Below are 22376 nucleotides of genomic sequence, written 5' to 3'. Positions count from 1 at the left end.
CTACACTGATCACATAATTTAGTTCAAACTTCATTATATGGCAGTGTAGATCCAGCCTATTTTTAATGCTTAACATATCTGCTGTTATCTTTTCAAAATCTGCACATTTCTTATCTCTTGGAATGGTAGAAAGAGAAACAGAAATCAGGAAGAATATGTGCCATAATCATTGCAATTTTCCCTAAGGAAGAGTGTAACGGATTAGCCTACTTTGTATCATTGGTGTGTAAAGGCAATTCAAGACCTTGCTTGGAAAAGCAAAGCCAGGCAAAGCAAGGTGGGGGGAGGAGTCATCAGGCAGCTTCATGTGAGGAAGTGCAGTCTGATTGGTTGGTAAACTTAGAGGGATTGGCTTAGTAACAGAAGGTGGGCGGAGCTAGTGAGACAGTAAGAGCCATTAGGCTAAGAAGTTAGTCGGATAGGGCTTGGTGTTTGAAGAGATAGGGTTTAGTGTTTGAAGAATTAGGTAGTGGGTTTTTGAAGAGAAGAAGGGAGAGTTTGGGAACTGTTAGTGAGAAACCTCTTTGAGGGAAAAGTTAAACTAGCCTTCGGAGAGAAGTGCTAAGAATTGTAGTGAGCCTCCAAGGGTTTTAGAGAGCTTGTGTTTAGAGCCTCTGGGAGAGAGGTCTCAAAGGTTTAAAAAGCCTGTTTTTACTCCTTGTGAGGGAATATATTTTTAAGGAACTGAAGTTTAAGTACCATTCTCTGTTAAAGCAAAACCTGTTATTTTATTGAAATCAATAGGTAACGTTTCTGTTCAAGTACAAATAAACATATTTCTGTTTTACTTCACTTCAAGCGTGTCTTCCTGTTCATCCTAATAAAGAGGTGGCATGTCTGCTTATTTAACCATTGCTCTATAAGACAGAGTTTCCTTCCATATTTGGGTCTCTCTGCACACTGGCTGTGGTGAGCAGTGGCAGATATATGTTATAAATGGCAGCAGCAAAAGTGCATAAATTATAATTGGTGGCAGCAAAAGAAATAAATAATATAATTTGGTGCAGACTCTGTACTGACATCCTTTCTGGCCCGAAATAATAAACCTCTGTTCATTTCCCTTCAAACCCAGTTTGTGTTTTAATCTGGCCTTTGGAGTAGCAAAGCACGCTGGGCTCCAGACCCACATTTTAGCAGTAAGCTTCCCATTCCACTTTTTAGAACAGATGAACATAGTTTTCAATGAAAATGATTTGCTATTGGAATACATTTGTACTTAAAATAACTAATTCACAGAGATCTTGAAGCATTGGTATAACAAAATACTTTAAAAACAATCTATTTATTGAAAAATAAAAACTTGTAATCTTTATCAGCTCTTTCAAAATACAATAATCATAAAAAGCCCCAGAGCATAAGTTTGATAAATGTAAATAAGGAGGACACAAAACAGATGGAAATTTATTGGTTCTATTAATTTAGACACCAAATCACTGAGTGGCAGGCTGTTTAAAACTGTTTCTGTACAGTACTTTGCAATATTAAGTGCTTTATCCATAAAATATGTTGCTAAACACAAGCAAACCAACATAAATTATATTGAAATGGACTTCTGCTTCTATTCCCAAATGCTTAGCCAAAGAAAAAATCTCCAGTGATTATAACATTAGAAATGACTGTGAACCAAAATGAAAGAGTTGGGGTGCAGGTCTAATAATGTGAACAAACCAAAATAAAATCAACAGAGACTACAAAAAACACTCTGGGGAATAGTATAAATGTAAACAAGAGCAGGAAAATTGCACTCAAAGCATCCCTGACAGATGGCTATCCAGCCTCTGCTTAAAAGCCTCCAAAGAAGAAGCAGAGAGTTCCACTGCCAAACAGCTCTCACAGTTAGGAAGTTCTACCTAATGTTCAGGTGGAATCTCCTTTCCTGTAATTTGAAGCCATTGTTTCATATTCTGGTCTCCAGGACAGCAGAAAACAAGCTTGCTCCCACCTCCCTGTGACTTCCCCTCACATATTTACACATGGCCATCATGTCTCCTTTCAGACTTTTCTTCTGCAGGCTAAACATGCCCAGCTCTTTAAGCCACTCCTTGTAGGGCTTGTTCTCCAGACCCTTGATCATTTTAGTCACTCTCCTCTAGACACATTCCATCTTGTCAATATCTCCCTTCAATTGTGGTGCCCAGAATTGGACACAGTATTCCAGGTGTGGTCTGACTAAGGTAGAATAGAGGGATAGCATGACATTCCTGGATCTAGACACTATGCTTGTATTCATGCAGGCCAAAATCTCATTGGCTTTTTTAGCTGCCACATTGCATTGTTGGCTCATGTTTGACTTGTTGTCCACAAGGACTCCAAGATCTTTTTCACACGTCAAGCCTGGTGTCTCCCATTCTATATCTTTACATTTCATTTTTTCTGCTTAAGTGGAGTATCTTGCATTTTTCCCTGTTGAACTTCATTTTGTTAGTTTCGGCCCATTTCTCTAATCTGTTAAGATTGTTTTGGATTCTGCTCCTGTTTTCTGGAGTATTAGCTATCCCTCCCAATTTGGTGTCTCTGCAAACTTGATGATTATGACTTCTAATCCTTCATCTAAGTCGTTAATAAAGATGTTGAACAGAACTGGGCCCAGGACGGAACCCTGCGGTACTCCACTCGTCACTTCTTTCCAGGATGAAGAAGACACATTGGTGAACACCCTTTGGGTTTGTTCACTTAGCCAAATATAGATCCACCTAACTGTAGTTTTGCCATAGAAAGTCATGGGGGACCTTGTCGAAGGCTTTACTGAAATCCAGATACGCTACATCCACAGTATTCCCCATATCTACTCAGCTTGTAACTATCAAAAAAAGAGATCAGATTAGTCCGGCATGACTTGTTTTTGATAAATCCATGTTGTCTATTAGCAATGACCGCATTCCTTTCTACCGTGTTTCCCCGAAAATAAGAGAGTGTCTTATATTAATTTTTGCTCCCAAAGATGCTCTAGGTCTTATTTTCAGGGGATGTCTTATTTTTCCATAAAGAAGAATTCACATTTACTGTTGAACAAAAAAATGAACTTTTATTATATACTGTGCAGTAGTTGTCATCATAAACCAGCATAACCAGACAAACAGTGAATCCTATCAATAATTTCTTGTTACTACCAATATTTCCATGTACAAAACTCTATGGTACATACATTTACCGACCCTGCATGCTCTGGTGTTCTGTTCAGCAGGCATGCTTCCAAACAAAAACTTTTCTAGGTCTTACTTTCGGGGGAGGCCTTATATTTAGCAATTCAGCAAAACCTCTACTAGGTCTTATTTTCTGGGGATGTCTTATTTTAGGGGAAACAGGGTAGGTGTTTGCAAACCACTTCCTTAATGATCTTTTCCAGAATCTTTTCCTGGTATCGACGTGAGGCTGACCAGACGGTAATTGTTTAGGTCGTTCTTTTTTCCCTTCTTGAAGATAGCGAGATTTGGGATATTGCGATAAATGATAAATTGACATGTAAGATTAAAATTAAAAGAGGGTTATTAAAAAAGAATGATTTTGGGAAGATATGGGGAAAATTTATAGAGTTTGTATATGTAGAAGGTAAGGGGAAAAACATGTAAAAGAAACAATGGAATTTTGGAAATAAGTATTGTAATTGGCTGGTCTGGGGTGAAGGGATAGCACTAGGTGAGGGGTAACAAAAGGTAAATAATATGAGTATGTAATATAGAGAGTGAAATACTATATGAGCTTGATATACATAACTCTGTATTGCAAATTTGTTAAAGAATGTATAAGTTTTAAGTATAAATAAAAATTATTTTTTTTAAAAAAGAAGAAGATAGCGACCACATTCGCCCTCCTCCAATCTGCTGGGACTTCTCCCGTTCTCCAAGAACTCTCGAAGATGATTGTCAGAGGTTCCAAAATGACTTCTGCTAGTTCCTTCCATACTCTTGGATGTAGTTGGTCTGGCCCTGGGGACTTGAATTCGTTTAGAGCGGCCAAGTATTCCTGGACGATTTGTTTCCCTATTTGCGGTTGGATTTCTCATAATCATTCATCCAGTCCATGCTGCTGAGGTTGACAATGGCTTTCTATTTGTAAGAAGACTGAGGCAAAGAAGGCATTAAGTAGTTCTGCCTTTTCCCTATCCCCTGTCACCATCACCCCATCTTCTCCTCGCAGAGGCCCCATCGCCTCCTTGTTCTTCCTTTCTCTACCAAAGTAAGAAAAGAAGTCCTTTTTATTGTTTTTAATGTTTCTGGTAAGCCTGAGCTCATTTTGCGCTTTAGTCTTGCAAGCCTTTTCCCTACAGGAGTTGGTTATTTGTTTGAATTATTCTTTGGTGATTTTTCCCCTTTACCACTTTCTCTGCATGCCTCTTTTGAGTCTTAGCCCAGTTAGAAGTTATTTATTTACTATAAATTGTATGGTAAATGCATGGTACATTTCCTGTCCCCACTATAATGAACAAATAGTAAATAACAGGCTAACAATGCACACATATAAAGAAATATTATAGGCATCACTGTTATTGTAGTGAGAAGAGGTTCAGATAATATCTTGTTTCAGCACTTAATCAAAACAGAACTGAACACAATATATTCTTGAGCACAGATTAAATTATTTATTATTTATAGAGATAGCTCCAAATAATCCCCTGATGTCCTGTATATTTTCTGTAACACCCATTATCTAGTATAACACTGTAACAATGAGGAATGTAACCCCAAAATATTCCATTTGAGTTTGACAAAGCTTTTTTATGGTAGTACATAAAACCCCTAAATAATTTAAATGCCTTAGCATTCATTCTAAACATTAGAATAGCAGAATTTCCCACAAGAGGTTTCTCATTCTTCTAAAGATGTAATATGGAATATACACATTGTTATACTATAGCCACTTTAACGTGCCTATCACAAAAATGTTGAAAACATTGAAACACCGATCTCTAACATAAAATCACAAAAACATAGAAATCTAGAGAGTATGACTCTGCTGCACAAAACATAGCAAAAAGAAGTACAGTAGAGTCTCACTTATCCAAGCTAAACGGGCTGGCAGAAGCTTGGATAAGTGAATATCTTGGATAATAAGGAGAGGTTAAGGAAAAGCCTATTAAACATCAAATTAGATTATGATTTTACAAATTAAGTACCAAAACATCATGTTATACAACTAATTTGACAGAAAAAGTAGTTCAATATGCAGTAATGCTAAGTAGTAATTACTGTATTTATGAATTTAGCACCAAAATATCATGATATATTGAAAACATTGACTACAAAAATGGCTTGGATTATCCAGAGGCTTGGATAAGCGAGGCTTGGATAAGTGAGACTCTACTGTACTTATACAGTAGAGTCTCACTTATCCAAGCTAAACGGGTCGGCAGAAGCTTGGATAAGTGAATATCTTGGATAATAAGGAGGGATAAGGAAAAGCCTATTAAACATCAAATTAGGTTATGATTTTACAAATTAAGCACCAAAATATCATGTTATACAACAAATTTGACAGAAAAAGTAGTTCAATACGCAGTAATGTTATGTTGTAATTACTGTATTTACGAATTTAGCACCAAAATATCATGATATATTGAAAACATTGACTACAAAAATGGCTTGGATAATCCAGAAGCTTGGATAAGCGAGGCTTGGATAAGTGAGACTCTACTGTATATGCTAATTAATAAATCCATGTTATACAAATTAATATCAAATACTCCAATTACTAATTACTTACAGATAATAAACCTATTACACAACCTATACCTTTTATCACTAAAGTTTAGTACATAAGATTTAAGGGGAGTCTTTTCACCTGACAGCCAGAAAAACACATGAATAATCATAAAAATGTGGATAATTCAATTTCATCATTTAATTTTACAGGACACATAATCTGCATTTGCTGATTATGATTGGTTTAAATCATCTTGTAATTTGCTGAAGTCAGGCATATCATATTATGGGATTATAGTACTACAAATAAGCCATGGTTTGTGAATGGAACTTAAAACACGATTCAAAATACAGGATTTACTTTAAACTTATCAACTCTGGTTTGTCCCATTTATGGTATAATATTGCACAAATTCATGACCACGTTTTGTCCATGATTTGTTTGTCCAGTGTCCCTTAGAGTAAATAAGCTTGCAGGAAAATGTAGTCATAAAATGAAATCGCCCAGTAGGCTATCTTATTCTCACTGGTGTCTTGCCCATTAATGTTCTCCTGCTGAACTCTTCCTGATAAATAAAAACTATTGCTCCCCTACCCCATTTTCAGCTGCCTCAAGTAACTGAGCAGAGTTAAATAAAGCTCATTTAACTTTAATTTTTATTGTGTTTTTATTGTGTTTATTTTATTTATACTCTGTCTTTCTCCCTGTAGGGACTCAAGATGGTTAACAATCCCACACCTGGGTCATAGTTTAAAACAAAGCAGTACAAAAATTAAGAAACAAATAATACAGTGTAGATTTAGGCTAAAATATAGATTAAAATATAATAAATACACTTAATATAGCATGAGATCATGAAAATTTCTTACTCAAGTAATGCTCCTGCTGTATAAAAGAGATACACTTTTGAATTTAAGCTCCTAGTTTGTTATCCTTTCTAGACATGGTTGCTTTATTAGATTTGCAGGAGAAAAAAACAGAAGTACTTATTATAGCATAACATATTGCATTTAGTACCTACTGTAATTGGGGCAAGTGCAGATTAGGATCAGTAGCACGCAGCTACAAAAATTAGGCTTCTTACTGTGCAATTCTTGGAATTAATAGAGAAGGCCTTTGTTTATAGATCTTCCTTAATCTTTTCAAACTGCTATACCATCACCATGTTTATAATTCTTTAACACCAACTTATTTTGTTTCACACTGGGAAAATTTGGCAACAATAACAACAACAACAACAACAACAACAACAACAACAGCAGCAGCAACAAGCTTTATTTGTACTCTCCCTCTCTCCCGGACTCGGGGTGGCTTACAACAACCAACAAACACAGAAAATAATATAAACAATAAACAGCAATAAACAAATACCACTTCATAGAGACAAAAAGACACAGTAGTATAAACAGTTTAAAAGCTATTTGGCCTCTAAAAACAGTATAAATACAAACACCATTTAAAACAGCAGTTCCTATTATCAAGATATCCAGCATTATGATTAGAGTTCTAATTGTCATTCAAGTCCTGTCCGATAGATAATACTTGAGCCATTATCAAAAGCCTGTTCAAATAGCCAGGTTTTCAATTCCTTCCTGGAGGTTTGAAGAATGGGTGCTTGTCTTATTTCCTTGGGGAGAGCATTCCAGAGTTGGGGGGGCACTACCGAGAAGGCACTCTCCCTCGTCCCCATCAACCTCACTTGTGAGAGAGGTGGGATCGAAAGGAGGACCTCCTCAGCTGATCTTAAGGCCCAAACAGATTCATAAGGAGAGATACGGTCACGTAAACAGGCAGGACACGAGCCATATAGGGCTTTGTAGGTAATAACCTGCACTTGGGCCCAGAAGCAAATGGGCAGCCAATGGAGCTGCTTTAAGAGGGGGAATCGTATGTTCCCTACAATCCACCCCAGCCAGCAGTCTGGCTGCAGATCTTTGCACTAATTGAAGTTTCTGGATTCATAGGCAGCCCCACGTAGAGTGCATTGCAATAATCCATAGGAAATGTGACTAAGGCATGGACCACTGTGGCCAAGTCTGGCTTTTCGAGGTATGGCCACAGCTGGCACACCAGTTTTAATTGTGTAAAGGCCCTCCCGGCCACCACCGACACTTGGGCTTCAAGTGTCAGTGCTGAGTCCAGGAGGACCCCCAGACTGCGGGCCTGTGTCCTCATGGGGAATGTAATCCCCGTTGAACACAGGTTGCCACCCTATACCTCGATTGGCCTTGTGACTGACCAGGAGGACCTCTGTCTTGTTTGTTAACTCTCATACAGCTTGTCATAGCTGTCAGGCACTGGTTTAGGACTTGAGAGGCTTCCTTGGCTTGGGCTGGAAATGAGTAATAGAATAGTGTGTGTCATGACCTCAATCAGCATTTTCATGTAGATGTTGAAAAGCATGGGGGATAAAATACAGCCTTGTGGATTACTACAGGCCAATGGCCAGGGGTCTGAGAGGCATCCCCCTGTACCACCATTTGGGTCTGGCCCTCCAAGAACCACTGTAATGCAGTGCCCATAAGGCCCATCCCAGAGAGCTGGTCCAGAAGGACACCATAGTCAATGGTGCCCTTCTGGGAGAGATCCAAGAGAATCAACAGGGATGTACTCATATAAAAGCAAAAAAGAAAAAAAAGAGCACATTACAATACTGTACAGCTAATAATGGGATGCACCTTTGCTTTTAAAAATTGTCATACTATTATAGTAACATGTTTGATGCAATAGCAAGTAAACAATAAATGTTAAACAATAGGAGCAGTAAAGAAAAACTAAAAATGAGAATTGCATGTCAGTGTCTTTATATCTGCATATAAGATTTTTTGTTCTGTGCAATGTATTCCAGATTTTGTGTTTTGAGTTCAGCAAATCAGTTGATACTATCATGAAGCCTTCTACAGAAGTCTGTTTGATGAGGGGATGGTTTGATCTTTTTCTTCTTGCTGTTGTTAATAAAATAAGAAAAAAAGAAACCATGACTCACCAAAGCATCTTCACTTTCAGAATTTTTAATATCCAAATAGCATGAGAGATCTTTTCCATTAGAATCATATTCCAAAATTTATTCTACTGTGAAATAATACAAATATTTCCTTAATATTTCCATCCTCTTGCTGTTTCAATGTGTGAAACCAACAGTAAGAGAATTATTTATGCTTTCATAGTTTGTTTTCTGGAGAATAAATTGATAAGAGGAATATATTTGGACAAAAGTTGTTTTTATTTTAAATTAAAACCAGATCTGTTGCTTGACTGCAAAAAGGATGAATGTTAAGGCAGTGGAGTCATGTCAATTCAATCCGTAATTTTTTTAAATTTTGTGTTCCAAGAAAAAGAACATCTGAGCTAGAATGGGGGCATATTGGAAAGGTCTGAGCAGCTAATATATGTGGTCATTGTCTCCATATCTGCAAAGTATTGTGGTGGTAAGGATTAGTGGTATTTGTGATATATATATATATGTGTGCGTGTGTGTTTATATATTTGGAAACCTGCCATGAATAAAGGATTATTTATTAATTCTAATGAGACCCAGTTTATAGGGGCATGTGTTTATTTTGTTGTTTTTTTAAACCAGTGGTTCCCAAACTTATTTGGCCTACCACCCTCTTTCCAGAAAAAAATTACTCAGCACCCTGGAAATTAATTTTTTAAAACTTTAATAGCAATTAAACAGAAAGATATATGTACCTATGGCCATCACCGCTCCCCTGGATTGCTGCAGTGCCCACCAGGGGGCAGTAGCACCCACTTTGGGAATCATTGGTTTAAATGATGAACATTTTGATCAGTATTATTTTTCCTAATACTAACTGACTTGTTAGTTTCTAGGAATATTTGGGATAGTAATAATAACACCTATATGTTTGAAACCCAAGTAATATATTTATGATCATCTTAATAACCTCCATTGCACAAATAGTTTATAAGGGATATTCATATCAATAATTTTTGATTTCTCAAAACTGATTTTTAAGCTTGCAAAAATTGAAATAATTTCAAAACCTTTTTAATTTCTTAAAAAGGTTTAAAGTGGAGTGCAAGTTAGTTAAGCAAAGAAGTAGTCAAGGAATATTTGGCTACTTTAAACAAAAGCAAGTTTCCAGGGCCAGATGAACTACATCCAAGAGTATTGAAGGAACTAGCAGAAGTCATTTCAGGGCCACTGGCAATAATCTTTGAGAATTCTTGGAAAACAGGAGAAGTCCCAACAGACTGGAGGAGAGCAAATGTCCCTATCTCCAAGAAGGGAAAAAAGAGGACCCGATTACCAGCCAGCCAGCCTGCCTGATATCAATACCAGGAAAGATTCTGGAGCAGATCATTAAGGAGGCAGTCTGCAATCACTTAGAAAGAAATGCTGTGATCACTAAATGTTAACATAAGGTAAAGGTAAAGGTTTCCCCCTGACATTAAATTTACTTGTGTCCGACTCGGGAGGGGTTTGTACTTATCTCCATTTCTAAGCCAGAGCCGCCGTTGTCTGTAGACACCTCTGATGTCATGACCAAATGAAGCACCGTTCCTTCCCACTGAAGTGGTACCTACTGATCTACTCATATTTGTATGTTTTCAAACTGCTAGGTTGGCAGAAGCTGGGGTTAACAGTGGGAGTGGGATTAGAACCACCAACATTTCAGTCAGCAAGTTCAGCAACTCAGTGGTTTAATCTGCTGCACCACTGGGGGCTCCTAAAAGTGAACATGGATCTCTCAAAAACAAGCCATGCCAGAATAATCTTATATCTTTTTTCGATAGAGTTACAATTTTGGTAGATGCAGGGAATGCTGTGAATGTAACATATCTTGATTTCAGCAAGGCCTGTGACAATCTACCCTATGATTTTCTTACAAACAAACTAGTAAAATGTAGGCTGGACAATACTACTATTAGGTAGATTTGTAATTAAGAGCCAGCGTTGTCCAAAGTCACCTCCAAGATCATGTGGCCGGCATGACTGCATGGAGTGCTGTTACCTTCCCGCTGGAGCGGTACCTATTGATCTATTCACATTTGCATGTTTTTGAACTGCTAGGTTGGCAGAAGCTGGGCCTAACAGCAGGAGCTCACCCTGCTCCCTGGATGCGAACTGGTGACCTTTCGGTCAGAAAGTTCAGCAGCTCAGCGATTTATCTCGCTGCTTCACCGGGGCCATACTGGAATACTGTGTCCAATTATGGGCACCACAAATCAAGAGGAATATTGACAATCTGGAACGTATCCAGAGGAGAGCTACTAAAATGATCAAAGGTCTGGAGACCATGCCTTATGAGGAGCGGCTTAAAGAGCTGTCACTCCAGTTCACCCACAGAATCACCCTATGTCGTCTTACGGGCAGCAATTCTACAATGCAGCCGTACCCCAGGTCAGCTGTGGAGGAAAAGTATCTGGCTCTCAGCTGATGCCAGATTTATAAGCAACAGACCTACAAGACTTATACTTCTTTCAAATAGTTTATAGATTTAAAAAAAAATCTTATTGCTTGTCTTGACAGAAGAGGCACTACTGTTTATTGTTATCATCACTAATTTTTGCTCTACAGCATACAATATATCTTATTATAGCAACATAATGGGAAGAAGAAATTTTAAGAATAAAGGAGCGAACAAAGTTGATAGGCTTACCTCTTAGCAGAGCCCACAGCTTTAAAGCAATTCCTCTCACGTTTCTTCTTGCAAAAATGATTACAGTCAGCAAGCTTTTATATTTTGAATTTGTGGTAGACTTTATTTTCTGAAAAAGAAATCGAGCCCTTGCTATAAATTAGGGTAAAATACCAAAACTGAATGAATTTGCTACCTAGAATTATGTAACTACTGAGAAGCACTAAATTGAAGAGTGGATTAAACATTTATTGTCCTTTGGTGAAAGTGGTAAAGATCAGATATTTTCATTCCTTACTATAATTGGATTCAGGAGTTGCCTGACAGAACTTCATGTGATCACCTGCTGCTTCACACTTAGCTTTATCTTTTCCTGAATATTGCTGAAACTCTTCAATATCTTTAATACTGCATCTTTACTAATGCTATAAACATGGATATGTGCTTAAAAGCCTTGGAAGGTAAACATATTAAATATTTTTGAGTGCTAGTGAGAAGAAAAATACTTAGAATTTTTCAGTCAAGACTGAGGAATTATAAAAATAATGTTTTTATAATTCAAGAATTTTAATAGTGAAAGATGTTTTTTATGAAAGGCTGATAATTCTGTTTGTTCCTGTTTCCTGTTAAGTTGAAACTGTTTTATTGTGGTAAACCATGTGTCAAAGACTTTGTGCTCATGCAGATTTAGGGTCCACCTACACTATAGAATTAACACAGTTGGATGCCACTTTAACTGCCATGACATCTTTGCAAAAGAATGATAGTGCTAACCAGACCCAACTACAAATCTCTGGATTCAATATAGCATTGAGTCATGGACAAGTGCATTAATTCTCCAGTGTAGATGCACCCTAACTATAGTTCCTTCTTGTGAAAGCAAGGACATGCTTGTTTATAAAGCTATTATCTTTCCAACTCTATTTACCCCCACGAAACATGGACCATCTACAAATGCCACACTCTACTTCTGGAAAGAGTACATTAGCTTTGCCTTTGAAAAATCCTACAAATCTTTTGGGAAGAGAAGTGGGCAAACATCAGTGTTCTGGAAGAAGTAAAAATAATCAGCATTGAAGCAATGATTCTCCGCCATCAACTTTGCTCGACTGGCCATGTCCGAATGTCAGATCAGTGTATCCCAAAGCAGTTACTTTATTCCCAAGAAAGAAAAATGGAATGTCAGTGGATAACAAAAGAGATTTAAAGATTGGCTTAAAGCTAACCTTTAAAATGTGGTATAAACACCAAGAACCGGGAAGCCCTGGCACTTGAAAGTTGTAACTGGAGGTCAGCTGTTACCAACTTTGATATGGATTTTGAAGAGACATGAACACAGGGCAAAAGGAAGAAATGTGCCAAGAGAAAAGCACATAAAGCATATCTTGTTGAGAGCGCCTTCCATCTGGAAGTCTACGTCCTCAATGTGAAAGGCCATGTAGATCCAGAACAGAATAGGTCTTCATAGTCATTTACGGACCGAGCACCATGACTCTTTGGATTACAAACATTCTCAGCCTTGAGAATGCCCATAGGACATAGTGAGAAAAGGTTAGCGCTCGATATAGGTTAACAAAACTACTAACTAAAGAATGTGCATCAGATATGTCATTCCTAGGTCTTGGTGCTTATTATTTTAGTTACAGTAGAGTCTCACTTATCCAAGACTCGCTTATCCAACATTCTGGATTATCCAACGCATTTTTGTAGTCAATGTTTTCAAAACATCATGATATTTTGGTGCTAAATTCATAAATACAGTAATTACTACATAGCATTACTGTATATTGAACTACTTTTTATGTGAAATTTGTTGTATAACATGATGTTTTGGTGCTTAATTTGTAAAATCATAGCTTATTTTGATGTCTAATAGGCTTTTTCTTAATCTCTCCTTATTATCCAACATATTCGCTTATCCAACATTCTGCCGGCCCGTTTATGTTGGATAAGTGAGACTCTACTGTAGTTGTTTAAGGGTTTACCACTTGAAATCCGCTTTGCTTGAACTCAGAAAAGTAGTGAAATAACAAAGTACCTAGACTGGCTTTGTCACATTTGAAATACTACTTTCTTTGTACTATGATCATGAATTTCTGCTGCTTTTAAAAATTATGCATCAACTCAATGGCACTGGAGGGTCAACAGATGATAAATAAATGCCTTTAACAACAAACAGATTACAGGTGAATTACAGATTACAGGTGAATTGGTTCAAACAAGAAAGCCATGACCCTAGGTTTACAAGATTTGGACAGGAAATGGTGCCACAGAAATACTCAATGTGTCTCACAAGTAGCATGAAATAAAGAGGTTCCTAGATCAGTAAGGCTGGATCAACACTGCCAATTAATGTAGTTTGAACTGCATTATGTGGTCAAGAGTCAAAACCGGTTGTGTGTTCTACATGTTCTTCAGTTCAACTGATTGATTTCACAAGTGAAAATTTATGTATAGAGCAAGCATTGTTCAGTTATATATTCATTTTGATATACGGAGCATGAACATTACAATTGTAAATTCTGTACTTATTGTATTTCATTCAATATAAGTTTATATTTTATACCTGTTTATTGACCATTTACTAGTGCATATCGCTGTACTTGTGGGTATATATTAGTTTGGTGTGTAAGCAGGAACCCATTTACTTAATATGGTCAACGTAGACCCATATAATGCAGTTCAACGCAGTTCAAACTGCATTATATGGCTCTATTATATGGAGAGGAACTGTAGTAATAGTGTGCTCTGGTGGCCAAGACTATTACTGCAATTCATTATAATTATTTCTAACAAAAATATACAGGTCAGTACTGAACAGAGCTGAATATTTTCCACCCAGGATGGTAGGTTTATTCTTGCAGTTTTGCAAAACCTGTGTCTCGGATTCAGTATAGTGCTGCAATATGGTTTCAACAATTTGGTTGGAAGGTGTCCAGTATTATTATTCCAAAGAACAATCTTTCTGTTGCTGTCCTACATTTGGAGGCTAGCCTAGTATCTCTGAGCAGTCTGAATTGGACCTAATCATTCAACATTTTGCAGAAAAAATGACAACTGTGCTGAGCAATATCAGATTGTAGTCAAAAGAGTGTAAACAGGCATAGGGATGGCAAAGGTTATTAAGCAGAGAAACCCTGGAATATATGTACAGTATGAGCCTCATATCTGTGAGACCAATACGCCCAGTTTCATTTATTTGCATCTGACAAAATAGGTCTTCTCTAGATCCTCCAGCATGACTTTAAGATATACTTCTGTGGAAGCTGAGCATAGAGCCGCTTTGAAAGAAACAGAAAGCTTCTTTCAGAGGTTGGTCGTTCAATAGGGTTCATTATTATCCTTGATTTTTGTTACCTGCCGTAAGCCTGACAATGTATCCCCCATGGACACAGAGGTTTGTGCTGTAAGAAGTTTTTAAAAGCCACAAAAAAGAACTTATATAATACTCTATGAGTCTATGAGTGATAATATATATATATATATATATATATATATATATATATATGTATGTATGTATGTTATCACTCATAGACTCATAGAGTATTATATAAGTTCTTTTTTGTGGCTTTTAAAAACTTCTAATATATATATTACTGTAAAGTTAAATGTCTTTATTATACTCAGCTCAAAATTAGATCTTTCTCCCAATCTATAGGTATTACATTAACAAGGAAAATTGCATGCAATATATGGTACCTATTGAACTTAAATTTAAATTGAATTTAAAGCACTTAAGTGTAGCAGCTTTGCATTCAATTAACAGTCTGTAGATGCCTCATAGGCAGGAAAGTGGGGCTCTAAAAATTCAGGGAATTCAGGAATGCAGAGGACTCTCAATGGTTGTTCCAGCTGATCCATAATAATCAGGAGGCAAGTATTTAGCCTTAATTTCGCAAGTACTAGTCACTATGGAAGAAATACTTCTTTCCCAAAAATGCTACCATTAGATTTTCTTTTTACATTTGGTGTCATTGCAGATTTAGCTAGCTCACAATTCAAACTAAGAAGTCTGAATTATATTCACAAATTCCTGTGTTGTCAAAGGCTTTCATGGCTGGAATCACTGGGTTGCTATGAGCTTTCCGGGCTGTATGGCCATGTTCCAGAAGCATTCTCTCCTGATGTTTCATCCACATCTATGGCGGGCATCCTCAGAGGTTGTGAGGTCTGTTGGAAACTATATATCTGTGAAATGTTCAAGGTGGGAGAAAGAACTCTTGTCTGAGGCAAGTGTGAATGTTGCGATTGGCCACCTTGATTAGCACCTGGGGGAGGTGTTAGCTGGCCCTGATTGTTTCCTGTCTGGAATGCCCATGTTTTCTAAGTATTGTTCTTTATTTACTGCCGTAATTTTAGAGTTTTTTTAATACTGGTAGCCAGATTTTGTTCATTTTCATGGTTTCCTCCTTTCTGTTGAATTTATCCACATGCTTGTGGATTTCAGTGGCCTCTGTGTAGTCTGACATGGCGATCCAGCATTTCTGTGTTCTTAAATAATATGTATATTGTATCCAAGTTGGTTCATCAAGTGTTCTGCTATGGATGACTTATCTGGTTGAATTAGTCTGCATTGCCTTTCACGTTCCTTTCTTCGTGTTTGGGCAATGCTGCGTTTGGTGGTCCCTATGTAAACTCGTCCACAGCTGCATGGTATACAGTAGACTCCTGCAGAGGTGAGAGGATCCTTCTTGTCCTTTGCTGAACTGAGCATTTGTTGGATTTTCTTGGTGTGTCTGTAGATAGTTTGTAGGTTGTGTTTTTTCATCAGCTTCCCTATGCGGTCAGTGGTTCCCCTGATGTATGGTAAGAACACTTTTCCTCTGGGTGGATCTTTGCCTTTAATCTTATGGCTTGTTTGTGGCCATGCAGTTCTTCTGATGTCTGTGGTGGAGTATCCATTGGCTTGTACAGCCCAGTTTAGGTGGTTCAGTTCACCTTGGAGGAGATGGGTTCACATATTATTTTTGCACGGTCTGCCAGGGCATTAATTGTGCTTCTTTTTTTTACTTGGGTGATGGTTGGAGTTTTTATGTACCTAGGTATCTGTCTCTGTGTGTAAGTTTTCTGTAAACTGTGTGGCCCAATTGCTGATTGGGTTTGCAGATGACTAGGACATCTAGAAATGGCAGGTTTCTTTCAATTTCTTTTTCCATGGTGAATTGGATGCTTGGGTGGATGCTGCTGAGTTGGTCCAGGAACTCATTTAGTTCTTCTTCTTCATGGCTCCAAATGGTGGAGATGTCATCCACATATCTGAACCATATAGTGGGCTTTTTTTGTGTTCCATGTAGAAATTTGCTATGACTGGGCTGAGAGGGCTTCCCATTTACTTCCTCTTTTCATATTTCTCCAGTTTCTGTTCTGTTAACTAATCCATCTTCCTGTTCTGCTAATCAAGGCTTACTGCACATGAGGATGAAATAAGAGGGTGGTTACATTGACATGGATGAAAAATAAAGTTTGAAGGAACCTGATTCTGCTCTTTTGGACACATATGACACATATTGTTGAAAGTGGTTAAATAAGGTTGAGACTTTAATTCAACTCAACATGGAATTTGGCTATATACCAAAATTCAGGCTTGTTGTTCACAAAGGAAAATTTAAGAGTGGTTTACTTGAAACGCTACACTTAACCTGTCAGCAGGTTCTTTGGCAACATTTATTTTAAATGCTTATTATAGCTATGGTTTTCGAATGAACATGGAATAAAGAATTGTAGCTGTAAGCAATATAGTCAATTCAACATTATGTTTTTATTCTTTTTTAAAAAACTCCAAATTTGGTTTTTAATTGTTATGATTTAACTATTTCATCAAAGGACAATTATATTTGGCTACAAAACACAGGGAACAGGACACATTTCAATTCATGTTAGTCAGTGTAGCTCCTGTATGTCAGTGATATTTTTTGTTTTGCCTTTATTTCACTAACTCACATTGCTGTCAAGATTGTTTTTTTCTAGTGAGCAAAAATAATATTTTATTATTCCTAGATATCCCATTTTGCAACTAACAACCTCATCATACAGGGCTAATTTTGGCGGCATATGCGGGTTAGGTCCTAGGTCATCCAAGGGCCCACTGGCTCCTATCGAACAATGCCAGCGGGGCTCCATGGATGATTTAGGGTGGAGACGGCACATGCTGCCACTGTGGCAACACAGGAGGTTTCCTGTGTTGCCATAGGAAGCAATGGGGGGGGGGGACCTCCCTCCATAGGATCAACTCAATCAGGAGCCAGGCGATGCGGGGCATGGGGCAGCAGGTTCCCCATGCCCCACAATGAGGGTTGCTGGATTCATCACGATGCATGGCGATTCCAGCTGCCATATGACAAGTTCGTAAGGCAAGATTTACACTGACCAACACTGAGGTATGGACAGCACAACCACTCACCCAGCCATAATAATAATAATAATAATAACAACAACAACAACATCAACAACAACAACTTTATTCTTATACCCCGCCCCATCTCCCCAAAGGGACTCGGGGCGCCTTACATGGGGCCTTGCCCAGACACAACAATATAAAAGCAGAAGTAAAACAATAAAACAAATTACTCAACAATAAAACATCAACATCGATAAAAACAGTCATAAAAGGTCAACATACAAAATAAAATGTTAAAACAAGAGATGAATTCACGGATCTGGGCCAAAGTGCAAAATATGTCAAAGTCAGGGAGAGGTAGTTACACAGCTGACATAGTCAATAAAGTGCTAAGTATAATACTGAGAAGGCATACCAGTGGGTCTATTGTTAAGTAGACAGACAAATCGAAACCTACAAGGATTAATCATCAAAGGCCTTTTGGAAGAGCCAGGTTTTCAGGCTCTTCCGGAAGGAGAGGAGGGTGGGGGCCTGCCTGATATCCCTGGGGAGTGAGTTCCAAAGCCGGGGGGGGGGGGGCATGACGGAGAAGGCCCTCTCCCTCGTCACCACCAACCATGACTGCGAAGGTGGTGGAAGTGAGAGGAGGGCCTCCCCCGACGAACGAAGAGATTGTGCGGGTTCATAGGGGGAAATGCGGTCTCTAAGGTAGGTGGGTCCCAAACCGTTTAGGGCTTTGTAGGTAAGAACCTGCACCTTGAATTGGGCTCGGAAAATAAACGGCAGCCAATGGAGCTCCTTAAACAGAGGTGTTGAATGCGCCCTGTAATTTGAAGTGATATTGGCTGAGACGACGGGGCATTGAGGGAAGGGAAAAGAGGCATCCTTTTCACAGAATGCCCTGCTGTTCCATCCAATGTTGCTGCACACAACAGTGGACTGGTAAGACCACTGTTAAGGCCAGAGCTCACAGTGATATGGAGGGCAGGCAGAGTAGTGCCATCCCTTGTTCCCAGGTTGCTCAGACCCAGGAAATGCAGCCTGGCAGTGGGAACAGTTTTGGCAAATTCTGTTTCACCAGAATTTGGATCTCCCCCCCCCCCCCCCAGCTTTGAGTAATTCAGAGCAGGGCCACATTAAGGTTGCCCAGATCAGTGCTGAGTGTTCTGACTAACCTCAGATATTAGATGTCCCAAAGACCAACAATCAATTAACAGCCACACCAATGTACAAGAACACAACTGGGAATAATATTCACCAAAGTCACGATGGCAAGGATAATTCAGATAGAGAGTAGTTCAAAGTGCAAATGCACCAGTTAAGGATGGAGCAAACAGGTCAACAATAATCCAAAGCAGAGGTCAAGATCTGGAAATTCTCAGCGAAATACAACTGTGGGCACAGCATGAATGCAAGTTGCTTCCACAATTGGCCCATAGCTTTTATTGCTGCTTTATAGTAAGCCAGCATAGGAGCTCCAGTGGCGAAGTGTGTTAAAGCGCTGAGCTGCTGAACTTGCAGAGAGTTGGTCACGACTAGACTTAACATCAGGGGAAAACCTTTACCTTTACCTATAGTAAGCCAGCAAGCTATGGGCTGGATCCTGACTGCACTTCGACAGTTTTCTCTGCTGATCTCTTGCAGTTAACCGAGTACTTCTATGCCTTTCCTTTAAGGCAAAACTTAGCCTCTGTTGCCTCTGCTTTTTTGGTAACTCAGGTGAGCTGGGGGTCTGCACAGGAGCAGCTGATGGTTGATTACAGCGTGGAGACAACTCCTGACCCTGAGTTTGCTCCTACTCTGCAGGCTGAGATGTTGCCACATTTCCACACTCCTCTGATGCCTGTGGCTCTGGGGCTAAGTTTATATCCAGACTAAGGTCCTTCTCCTGGCTCTGAAAAGTCTCCAGAGGTAACTCATCCCCTGACTCCTCACTTGAGGCACAGGCTGACTCAGTACACTGTGTGCCATTTGGCCGCTATAGGGCTCATCTGCCTTGTAGTGGGCAAATGCCACACAGTCGTCAATGTAGGGGGGGGGGGGTCAACCCTGTAGCAGCCAAAGTGGTCAGTGTAGATGTGACCTATATTATCAGCTTCTTAGTGAAAAGCATCATAAAAATGGAACTAGAAAATGCTCCAGAGCAGAAATAATAGCAGGGGAATTTTTAGTGTGGCAACCTAAAAGACCAACACTTCCCTCTGTCTTGTAGTGGGAGGAGCCCAGGTGAGGGCATCTCAACACAATTGTTCAGATAGTCCACCCCAGTCTCTGCATTTGGAAAACGCTACAATTCCTAAGACTTGTGTAGATAATGGTGGGCATGGCAGGCAAAACTAATGAAATCTGATTTTGCAAAGTCCATAACCTCTTATTAATTTACTTCCACAACTTGCTTGTTTATTGTTTATTTACATAATAAATTAAGTATTGTATTAAGCAGGTTGAATCTCCTTTGTCTAAAATTCCAAACAACACAGGACACCTTTTTTTGCAGGTATACAGAAATCTTTTGAAGTCCTTCTCTATATGTATATATTGACAAAAATGCTAGACGTTGTTGCCTGGCCTAGCTGAATCAAACCAGAATGTGTTATTACAGTATTTGATTAAATTCAGAGCTTAATCTTATGGGAATCACCAGCTGCCAAACAGGAACAGCTGAGTAAGTATTGCTACCATAAGCTTGTTATTTAAGGGTAGTGACAGGATTAGGAAAATTACCTAAACTAGGTCAAACAACCAGAGAGCTGGTGCAGACTTTAGACATTCTTGCTTATTGGTTATATAAGAAGCAGGAGAGCGGGACAATGGTGGAGAGGGAATACATTCAGTCTTCATGGACAAAGTGACAAGCTCATGGAGCAGGAGAGAACAGAGAGAGGGAGCCTTGCACCAGCAGGGAGGCTTAAGATGATAATTTATTTGACACTAGATGAATCAGTAGGAACTGAGTCCGTCTTCAATTTTTCACATACACAAACCCCACACAATTTCTTCCTTGCTTCACTGATGTTTCAAATAGGCTGCTTTTAAGAATCAGTTCCTACTGATTCATCTAGTGCTATGTTTCGGATGATAAAGCAAAATCATTTGGGGGTCGAGTGAGAGTAGATCAGAATGACATACTAATGCAAAGTCCCTATCTGTAGAATTTGCATGACTGTAATATCATCCAAGCATTTTAGGGTGTCCATTATAGTAGCAATAAAGAGACAGATGTGTGGATTTTTTAGGTATCGAAGTATGATATTTATTCGTCTAGTAGAGGGATGTAGGTGGTCCCTGCTCCACTTACCGGAGAGACTGGCCTGGTTGTCCATTGCACCTGTGTCTCTAAGGCTCTATACTCACTCTTGATTCCAAAAGCCTAGGGACCTCTTCACAATGGCTGCTGGAATCGCCATACCTCATGGCAAATCCGGTGACCGCTGTTGGGGTGTGTGGGGAACCCATCACCTCATGCCCGGCTTATCTGCAGGGCAATCCCACATGAAGAAGCGTTAACCATCTGGCTACCCCCATCACAGCAAGGCGGCAGCATGCTCCACTTCCCTGCCCCTTTAAGCATGGAGCCCGTCTGGAAGTGGTAGTACATCATGTAATGGAAGCTGGCAGGCTCTGTGCTAAAAGAAGCGGTGAAGTGGAGCATGCCACTGATTCTTCCCGTCTGATGAGGTCCTAAAGTAAAACCTTTAGTTTTGTGGGTCCAACTGCTACTGTACTTTTAATGCTCATTAGTCTGATCATCAGCTCATTTCATACCACACACGAGGCATGCTCTTTTTGTTTGTTTATTAAAGCTCTCATTCAGCTCAGAGTTACCAGCAGATTTTTACGAAGAGAACTTTTACCTCCCAAAAATTACAAAAATGACAGAATGTCATGCTCTTTCCCTCTAGATCTATAGACAGGTAGATTATAAAGATATATATGTGCCTTTGTGTGTGTCTATGTGTGTGTGATTGTGTATTACAAGGAGCCCCAGTAGCAAAGTGCGTTGAAGCGCTGAGCTGCTGAATTTGCAGACCGAAAGGTCCCAGGTTCAAATCCCGAGAGTGGCTTGAGCGCCCGCTGTTACCTCCAGCTCCTGCCAACCTAGCAGTTCGAAAACATGCAAATGTGAGTAGATCAATAGGTACCGCTTCGGCGGGAAGGTAACGGCGCTCCATGCAGTCATGCTGGCCACATGACCTTGGAGGTGTCTACGGACAACGCCGGCTCTTCGGCTTAGAAATGGAGATGAGCACCAACCCCCAGAGTCAGACATGACTGGACTTAACGTCACGGGGAAAACTTTACCTTTACGTGTGCCTTTGTATGTGTCTATGTTTGTGTGATTGTGTATTACAGATAAATTTGTACTGATTCTTCACCCATCCACCCAAATACACATATTAAAAAATTATACAGTCTCCATCTAAAACAAATTGCACTTCCACCCAGCTGATAAAATGGAGAAGCCAAATCTAAGTGTAACCAAAAAAGAAGAATATAAAAAATAAAGTCATTTAGGAATTCATTTTAAGATTGTTGTTTGTCACTATACATAAATCAGAAATATAATTTGAAAAAAAGCTAAGGTATTCTTTTGCATTTCAAAATTGTTTAGTCACCAAGAAAAGCATGATTTAATCACATATTTGCCATTCTCAAGATCCTGAGTGAAAGTGTCCTAAATTCTATTTATTAGAAAGAATAATATATTTATTGCAATGTGAAAAAAATTCTTTAAAATGATGCAATTTTACAATAACCCCATAGCTTAATAATCAAAATGTACTGATAACTAC

At 38.9% G+C, this 22376-nt stretch overlaps 1 protein-coding gene across 11 annotated transcripts in view; it reads right to left on the bottom strand.

The window, feature by feature from the left end:
* The window catches only part of LOC100552334 (poly(rC)-binding protein 3), a 240269-nt gene that overhangs the window by 100559 nt on the left and 117334 nt on the right, over positions 1 to 22376 (bottom strand). For 9 of the 11 annotated variants that reach the window (XM_062957909.1, XM_016994478.2, XM_016994476.2 and 6 more), the window contains one exon: positions 11268 to 11376. The exons of the other annotated variants lie outside the window; for them this stretch is intronic. The gene's annotated coding sequence lies outside the window, so the exon portion shown is untranslated. The remainder of the gene's footprint in view (positions 1 to 11267; positions 11377 to 22376) is intronic. 11 annotated transcript variants of the gene reach the window in all.

The sequence above is a fragment of the Anolis carolinensis genome, chromosome 6, assembly GCF_035594765.1.
Source record: "Anolis carolinensis isolate JA03-04 chromosome 6, rAnoCar3.1.pri, whole genome shotgun sequence".
Classification (NCBI taxonomy): Eukaryota; Metazoa; Chordata; class Lepidosauria; order Squamata; family Dactyloidae; genus Anolis; species Anolis carolinensis.
Note: the sequence above shows the minus strand (reverse complement) of the source record. Positions and strands in the feature narration are given on the sequence as shown.